Here is a 9,552-nt window from a genome sequence, read left to right on the forward strand (position 1 = left end):
ACTGCCATGGCTGTTAGAGACTCTTCCGTGTTACTTGACACACTCCTTGTCTCCAACCTGGTGGCAGGCTGCAAAGGGCACCTCTCCTGAGCCCGAGCCACCCAAACCCAGTTCCTCAAGAGTATTAACCCCATCTGCATGCCATGACACAGCCCTTCGGTCAGGGCCATGAGAAACTCTCCTGTGTACTTGAATTGCTACAAGTAGCTTCTTGATTTCTGAGTCATTCGCACCAACCATCTTGGCATTTTGACGTCGTACATTCAATGTTGACTCTTTGTTATTTGTCTCTGGGCCCTCCACTCAAAAAGAATGGACATGAATGTGTCTATCGAATATCATGGGTGTCCTTGAGAACTTGGTTGCCTCCTTATGGTTCAGCTGACACACTGGTCAGAATTTAGAGCATAATTGTTGCAGTGCTCCATTGTCTTCTTTTTCTAGTGTTTCTTAATTTGCAACTAAGAGCATCTAGTCAGAGAAAAAGGACAATATGGGAAAGGGGCCTGGTAAACTACCTCCTCGGAGAAGTAGGGCAATAGATTTGGAGTTAGAGACCTGAGTTGGACCTTACTAGCCAAGGACCTCTGGACAACTTATTCTAAGTCCCTGTTTATTCCTTTACAAAAAATGAGAGATTATCAATGAAATAATATCAATGACATATTATCAATTCAGTGAACAACCTGAAAAGGAAATTACGATGGCAATTCCATTTATAAAACATCTAAAAGAATTAGGGGCGCCTGGGTGGCTCAGCTGTTAAGCGTCTGCCTTCAGCTCAGGTCATGAGCCCAGGGTTCCGGGATTGAGCCCCGCATCAGACTCCCTGCTCCACGGGAAGCCTGCTTCTCCCTCTCATACTCCCCTTGCTTGTGTTCCCTCTCTCGCTGTCTCTCTCTGTCAAATAAATAAAATAAAATCTTTTTAAGAAACCCAACATCTAAAAGAATTAAATACATAGGAATAAATCTAACCCAGGAGGTAAAAGACTTGTGTACTAAAAACTACACAACATTGCTTGAAGAAATCAAAGAAGACCTAAGTAAATGGAAAGACATTCTGTTTCATGGATAGGAAGCTGTCAATACTACCCAAAATGATCTACAGATTCAATGCACTCCTTATCAAAATTCCAGTAGCCTTTTTCACAGAAATGGAAAAACTGATCTTCAAGTACATACGAAATTGCAAGGGCCTCTGAATAGCCAAAACAATCTTGAAAAGGATTAATAAAATCGGGAGACTCACACTTCCCAACTTTGAAACTTACTACTCAACTGCAATAATTAAAACAGTATGGTACTGACATAAAGACAGCCAATAGAACCGAAGAGGGAGCCTAAAAACCAACCCTCATATAGATGGTCTATTGATTTTCTACAAGGGTGCCAAAACTCTTCAATCAGGAAAGGACAGTTTTTTCAACAAATAGTGATGGGAAAACTGGATATTTATAAGCAAAAGAATGAAGTTGTACACTTAACCTTACATACCGTATAAAAATTAACTCAAAATGGATCAAAACCTATATTTAAGAGCTAAAACTATAAAACTCTCAGAAAAAGACATCGGAGAAAATCTGCATGACATTGGATTTGGCACCGATTTCATGGGTATGACACTAAAAGCACCGGCAATAAAAGAAAACAGATAAATTGGACTTCATTGAAATGAAGAACTTTTGTGCATTAAGGGATACTATCAGAAAAACAAAAACAAACAAACAAACAACAACCTATGGAATGGGAGAAAATATTTGCAAATCATATACCTAATAAGGGATTAATATCCGGGATGCATAAAGCCCTCCTAAATTTCAACAACAACAATAACACAACCTAATTTAGAAAGGAGCAAAAACTCGAATGGACATTTCTCCAAAGAAGATCTACAGAGGGCCAATAAGCACATGAGAAGATGTTCAACATCATTAGTCATTAGAGAAATGCAAAAGCACAACGAGATATTACTTCATAGCTACTATACTAGGAGAAGATAACAAGTGTTGACAAGAACAGGGGAAAATGGGAACCCTTGTGCATTGCTGGTGGGAATGGAAAATGGTGCAACTGCTATGGAAAAGTTTCACGGTTTTCTCAAAGGCTAAACATAGAATTGCCATATGACCCCACAATTCCACTTCTAGGTATATGTCCAAAAGAACTGACAGCAAGAAGTCCAACAGATGCCTGTACGTGAATATTTACAGCAGCACTATTCACAATAGCCAAAAGGTGGAAACAACGCAAGTGTCCATTAACAGATGAGTGGATAAACAAAAGGTGGTGTATGCAGGCAACAGAATATTATTGTGCCATAAAAATCAATGAAATTTTGATATATGGTATAACATGGATGAACCTTGAAACTATATGCTGAATGAAATAAGCCAGACACAAAGGGACAAAGAGTGAATGACTCCACTTATATGAGCCACTTAGGATAGGCAAATTCACGGAGACAGAAAATAGAATATGGTTTACTAGGGACTGAAGAGGGAGGAGGGGAGTTATTGTTTAATGGGTACAGAATTTTTGTTAGGGATAATGAAAACGTTTTGGCTCTAGATAGTGGTGATGGTAATACAACATTTTAAATATATTTAATGCCACTGAAGTATAAACTTACAATGGTTAAAATGATAACTACTAAGTTTATATATATATATGTACATATATATATATTTTACAGCAATTAAAAAAGAAAAGGAAAAAAGCATCTTACTATTTAGCTATAAGGAAACTAATGAGGATCAATGTGAAGTAGCATGACAAATCTTGGTCCTTATGTGCTTAATAACTGTTGGTTTCATTTCCCTTCTTTCATCTCCAACATCCTTCCTAGGTGCCATTTCAGAAGTTTCTGGAAGACCAACTAGTAGCCAACCTTGAAGAAATGTGGCTGGTCTGGGGCTACGCACTGGGATAAAGGTTTTAGGTCTTTTCTGGACGGTGACGATTTTTGTTTTTATGCTAAAGAATGAAGTTTTCCAGGGATGCCTGGATGGCTCAGTTGGTTAAGCATCTGCCTTTGGTTCAGGTCATGATCCCAGGGTCTTGGGATCGAGCCCCATGTTGGGCTCTCTGCTGAGCAGGGAGCCTGCTTCCCCCTCTGCCTGCCGCTCCCCCTGCTTGTGCTCTGTCTCTCTCGACAAATAAATAAATAAAATCTTAAAAAGAAAAAACAGAATGAAGTTTTCCTCTTCTCAGTAAATGACACCACTGTTTAGCCAGCTGCACTGGCCAAGAACCTTAGAGTCATCCTCAACTCTTCCCTTTCCCTCACATCTCACACCCAGTCCTCTCAGCTACGCCTTCGAAATATGTCTAGACGGCAACTATTCCTCATCACCACCACAGCTGCCAGCCTGGTCTGCGCTGCCAGCCTGGTCTGCGCTACCAGCCTCTGTCACCTGGGCCACTCCAAGAGCTTCCTAATACAGCTTCCCGCTTCCCCTTATCTTCCCACAGCCTATTTTCCAGTGCCAGGACAGTCCTTCCAAAATATAAATTGAGCCATATCATCCCTGTGTTCAAAACTCTCTGATGGCATCTCATCACATTTAGAGTAAAATTCTATAGTCTCATGTCATGAGTTCACCAAGGCCCTGTCGACCTCTGACAACCTGGATCTCATTTGCTACGACTCTTTCTCTAGCTCACTCCACCTCAAACGTGCCGTTCTTCTTGCTGTTCTTTACATACACGAAGCAAGCTCCTGTCTCAGGACCTTTACACTCATGCTCACTCCATGTTCTTGCTTCACTCAGGTCTCTATTCAAATATTCCCCCTGAAGAAGGCACGCCTTATAAATTGCTCCAAAGAAAATAAAATACTTAAGTATAAATCTGACAAAAATAAGTATAGGATCTGTATGGTGAAAATCATAAAATGCTGATGAAAGAAATAAAAGACAACCCAAATCCTTGGAAAGATACACCATTCATGGATGGGAAGCTTCAATATAGTAAAGATGTCAATTTCCCCTAAACTGATGCCCTAAACCTCTAGGTTTAACATAATTTTAATCAAAATCTCAGCAAGTTTCTGTATTAGACATAGACAAACTTATTCTAAAATTTATGTGGAAAGTGAAAGGCTCTCAATTAGCCAAAACAATTTTTGGAAACCAAAAATGAAGTGGGAGAAACCATTTCTCGATATTCAGGCTTACGATAGGGTGACAGTAATCACAACAGGGTGATATTGGTGGAAAGATAGACACATTCACCTAGGGAACAGAGAACTCAGAAACAAGCCCACAAATATGCCCAATTAAATTAGTCAAAGTTGCAAAAAAAGTTCAACGGAGGAGGGATAACCTTTACAATAAATGGTACCGGAGCAATTAGACCTCCATAAGAAAGAATATTAACTCAATGTACACTTCATACCTTATACAAAAATTAACTCAAAAGGAATCATAGACTTAAATATTAATGTAAAACTATAAAACTTCTAGGGAAGAACATAGAGAAAATTTTTAGGACCTGTGACTAGGCAGAGAATTCTTAGACTTAATACCAAAAGAATGACCAGTAAGAGAAAAAATTGATAAACTGGACTTCATAAGAATTTAAAGCTTTGTGCTGCAGATGACACTGTTAAGAGAATGAGAAGACGAATTATAGACTGGGAGAAAATATTTGCAAATCACGTATCTGACAAGGGTCTAATGTCTGGAATATATTTTATTTATGTATTATTTATTTTTTTAGAGATTGTATTTATTTATTTGACAGAGAGAGAGAAAGCACACAAGCAGGGAGAGCACCAGCAGAGGGAGAGGGAGAAACAGGCTCCCTGCTGAGCAGAGAGCCCAATATGGGGCTAGATCCCAGGACCCTAGGATCATGACCTGAGCCAAAGGCAGACACTTAACCGACCGAGCCACTCAGCTGCCCCTGGAATATATTTTTTAAAACTCTCAAAATTCAGCATTAAAAAAACCAGCAATCCAGGGGCGCCTGGGTAGTGCAGTGGTTAAGCGTCTGCCTTTGGCTCAGGGCGTGATCCCAGTGTTCTGGGATCGAGCCCCACATCAGGCTCCTCCACTGGGAGCCTGCTTCTCCCTCTCCCACTCCCCCTGCTGTGTTCCCTCTCTCGCTGGCTGTCTATCTCTGTCAAATAAATAAATAAAATCTTTAAAAAAAAAACAAACCAGCAATCCAATTAGAAAATGAGCAAGACATGCACAGACACTTCACCAAAGAGAATATATTGGTGGCAAACAAATACATGAAAAGAGATTCAACAACATTAGTCATTCGAGAAAATGCAGATTAAACCACAATGAGGTATCACAGCTTCTTATCAAAATGGCTAAAATGAAAATCTGTGATTAACACCAAATGTTGGCAAGGCTGTGGAGAAGCCGGATCACTCACATGTTGCTGGGGGTGTAAAATGATACAGCTCCTCTGCAAAACAGTTTGTCAGTCTCTGGAAAAACCACGTTTAAAAACCATACCATACAACCCAGCAATCACACTCCTGGGCATTTAGCCAAGAGAAACAAAGACTTATTTTCACGCAGGAACTTGTACACAAATGTTCGTAGCAGTTTTATTCGTAATAGCTCAAAATTGGAAACTAACCAAGCGTCTTTTAATGGGTGAATGGTTAAACCGTGGTACATCCATATGCCGGAGTACTAGTCAGAAATCAAAAGGAAAGAACTATTGATACGTGTCACCTGGATGGATCTCAGGGGAATGACACTGAGTAAAAAAAAAAATTAAAAGAAAAAAAAAATCTCAGAAGGTTACCTACTGCATGATTCCGTTTAAGTCGCATGAAATAACATAATGATAGAGATGGAGAACAGATGAGTGATCGCCAAGAGCTAGTGCTGGTGGGGAGGGATGAGTGTGGCTACAAAAAGGTAACACTGATGTGCCTTGTGATGATGGCACAGTTACGTATTGCTTTGTAATAGCTTTATTGAGTATAATTCACATATGTAGGTCAGTACCTGGATTGTGGTGATGATTATGCAAGACTACACATATGTTAAAATTACCTAGAATTATGCACATGTACTCGAATGAGTGCGTGTGTAACTGGTTCAGGTGCAATCTGACAAGCCCTGTGGATGGCACTACCGCCGCTTTCTTGGTTTCGATACTGTACTAAATTGCATAAAATGCTAACATTGGGGAAGATGAGGGGAAAGTGCATGGGACTTCTCTGTATGTTTCTTTGCGACCTCCTGTGAATCTACCCTTGTTTCCAAAACCAATCTTCTTTTAAATTTGAGGCATTTTAAAACGGCCTCATCCAAACCAGCACCTCTTCCATCACTCTCTATCCTCGTACGCTGCTTCACTTTTCTTCATAGTCTAGATCTCTCTCTGACATGATAGTATATGTAATGTATAAGATATAACATATTTTGTATAAATCTATATCTTCCAGTAGAGTTAGGAAGGCAGGAACTTGTGTTCTCCACTGGATGCCCAGTCCTACAACGGCACCTGGCCCATTTGTCTTTGTTGACTGCATGAGTTTATCTCCTTCCTGTAAGTGTACATTTCCTTTATTGTGTCTATAAGTACACTGGCCGTTACAGCCTTCTGCCAGAAACAACACCTTTATCAAGGTATCCACCCCAGACTCTCTGTTCAGAGAAATTTCCATTGTCTTTTTTTCAGTAATAACATCTTAATACATGCAATTCTCTAGTGGGAAATAAGCAATTTGATTCCATTCTGTTTATTCCTTCCTGGCTCCAATCAGGTCTTTGGGGAATATATCCTCGTTTAGTGTGTTTCCGGGATAGTTAAACCTTCAGCTATGAGAAGGTCCTTGATCTGACAGAGCTGACCCTGCGTTCCTCAAAAAGAGCTTTAGGAGGCCAAAGCTTCAGAATGAGTCGTTCAAATAAAATGAAACAATTTTACAAGAGAAACAGTACAAAGAAAGATCATTAAACTCTCGGCCATCTATCTTGTTACAAATGGTCATGACACATTTTGTTATGCATCTGTGGAAGACATAAAAATGGGCCCTAAAATAATGTTCACATTCTAATCCCCGAACCTGTGACTATGACACCTTGCACGGCAAAAGGGACTCTGCAGGTGGATGTGATTAAAGTTAAGGACCTTGAGGTGGGGAGATTAGCTTGTGTTATGCAGGTGGGTCCAATCCAATCACTTGAGTCCTTAAAAGGAAGAAAAGTGTTCAGGCTGTAGAGAACCAGACAAATGACTTTAAAGATGGAAGAAGGGGCTTCAAGAAGTTGGAGAAGTCGAGGAAAGAGATTCTACTCCTGGAACCTTCAGAAAAGAATGCAGCCCTGCCAACACTGTGATTTTTAGCTCAGTGAGACCCATACCAGGTTTCTGATTTACAGAACTGTATGATAATAAATTTGTGTTGTTTTAAGCACTAAGTTTCTGGTAAGTTGTTATAGCAGCAAGGAAAACTAATAGGGTATCTTATTCTGATTATAGCTTTTCCATTAGCTTTGCTTGTAAGCTACGAAATCCAAGTTGAGTTTCCTTAAGCAAACAAACCAAGCTTTTTGGGAAGCCTACAGTGCCTCAGGGAGCCCAAGGCAGGACAGCAGTGGAGCTGCAAAATGTTGTAGGACCGTAGTGAAAGCTGCCACCTGGGGCATCCTTCCTCTGCCCTTTTTTTCCCCCTCTGCCTCCTCACTCCTCATCTGTTTCATTCTTCTCTTTCTGTAAATAGACTCTCTGCTACTTAGTTCGTGAAGTGTAAGAAGGCTGAGCCTCAGTTTCCATTTGCTTCTCTTTCTTCACCAGACCAGTCAGCTCAGGCTGTGACTAGAATCTCATTCTCAATTCCAAATCCCAGGGAGGGAACTCATGGCACTGTTTGGGCTAGGTGCGTGTTATGGGGTAAATAGTGTTTCTCGTCTCCCCCTCTAAAAGGGGAGCCCTAACCCCCTGAGTACCCTAACCCCCTCAGTACCTCAGAATGTGACTTCACTTGGAAATAGGGTCATTGCAGATGTAATTAGTTAAGATGAGGTCATACTGGAATAGGATGGGACCTTATTCCAACACGACTGGGGTCTTTATAAGAAGAGGAAATTGGGACACAGACACAGAAGGAAGATTGCCATGTGAAGATGGAGACAGAGGTTGCAGGTATGCCACAAACCAAGGAATGCCAACCAAGGTTAAGGCTCTGGAAGCTTAACCAGAAGCTGGAAGAGGCAAGAGGTGCCAGGAGGAGCATGGCCCTACCAACACCTTGATTTTAAACTTCTGGCCTCCAGAACTATGAGACAATAAGTTTCTGTTGTTTGAAGCCACCCAGTGTGTGGATCTCTGTTACAGTATCCCTAGGAAAGTAATACAGTGCCTAAGACTGGTCCTGTTAGCTCGGTCTGGGAGACCATGTCTTACAGTACAAATATGGCTCCTTGAGACTCACCCCTATGGCTTGAGGTGTAGGGGCCTTATTTCCAAAGAAGGAAGAACCATTGTGAGCCGGGCAGGTGCACCGAAAAGCTGTCCACTCTAGCTCCCTACAGCTGGGATCAATATGATGTTCCAATTTTTGTTTTGTCTTGTTTTGCTTTAAAATAATTATTTTACTCTCTTGAATGCAATCTAGTGTATGTGACAGATGAATATCAGTTACTTCTTTCTCATACTGTAATCTACTTGTCCTAACATTATGAGTGATCGCCCCTTCCTCTCATCACTGCGTTGATTAGTCAGTGAGTACCGATGGTTGAAAATGCTTCTGGAGTATCTACGCTATTCCATTCGTCTGATTGATTTACCAGGTTCCTGGTATGGTATGAGAAGACTCTAGAGGCTTAATTTTCAATACAAATTCTAGAGCATGGTTACTCCCCACTTTATCCCCTTCTCTAAATGTTTTATCTATGGCAATTTGGAATATCTAATTACTCTTATTTTTTGTGGGGAGAGGGTGTGGTTTACAAAATGTTCCTGACCTCTTTAGAGTAATGGCCCAGGGGAACTCTTTGGTAGAAGAAGCTTTCTGTATCCCCTTTTTGAGACTGGTCCCTGACCCTGTTAACATATCTGCTCTTTGGGATGAGGACATATCAGAAAATAGCATATTAAGGGACCCTCATATTACACTTATAGTAAATATGTGCCAGGCACACAGTAAACACTGAATAAATGTTAGGTAATTTTTAGACCCAAGGCCAGACAATGTCCACCTCAAGCTCTTGCCAGTAACCAACAATAGCTCATTTCTACGATTCCCCCACCTTAAGAGATGCATGAGAGTGGGAAGGGGGTGTCGTAGGCTGAATGATGACCACCCCAAAATGTCCATGTCCTTATTCCTGGAACCTGTGTGTTTATTACCTTACCCGGTAAAAGGAACCTTTCAGATGTGGTTAAATTAAGACTCTTAAAATTGGTAGATTATTCTGGATAACCTGGGCAGGCTCGATATAATCAGAGGGACATAGGAGAGTCAGGGTTAGAGAAAAAGAAGATGTGACCACAGAGGCAGAGGTCGATGTATTTTGAAGATGAAAACAGGGGCCAGGCAAACAAACAGCCTCTAGAAGTTGTTAAATGGACC

Source organism: Ursus americanus, chromosome 3 (genome assembly GCF_024610735.1).
Source record: "Ursus americanus isolate L20-20 chromosome 3, mUrsAme1.1.p, whole genome shotgun sequence".
NCBI classification, from domain to species: domain Eukaryota; kingdom Metazoa; phylum Chordata; class Mammalia; order Carnivora; family Ursidae; genus Ursus; species Ursus americanus.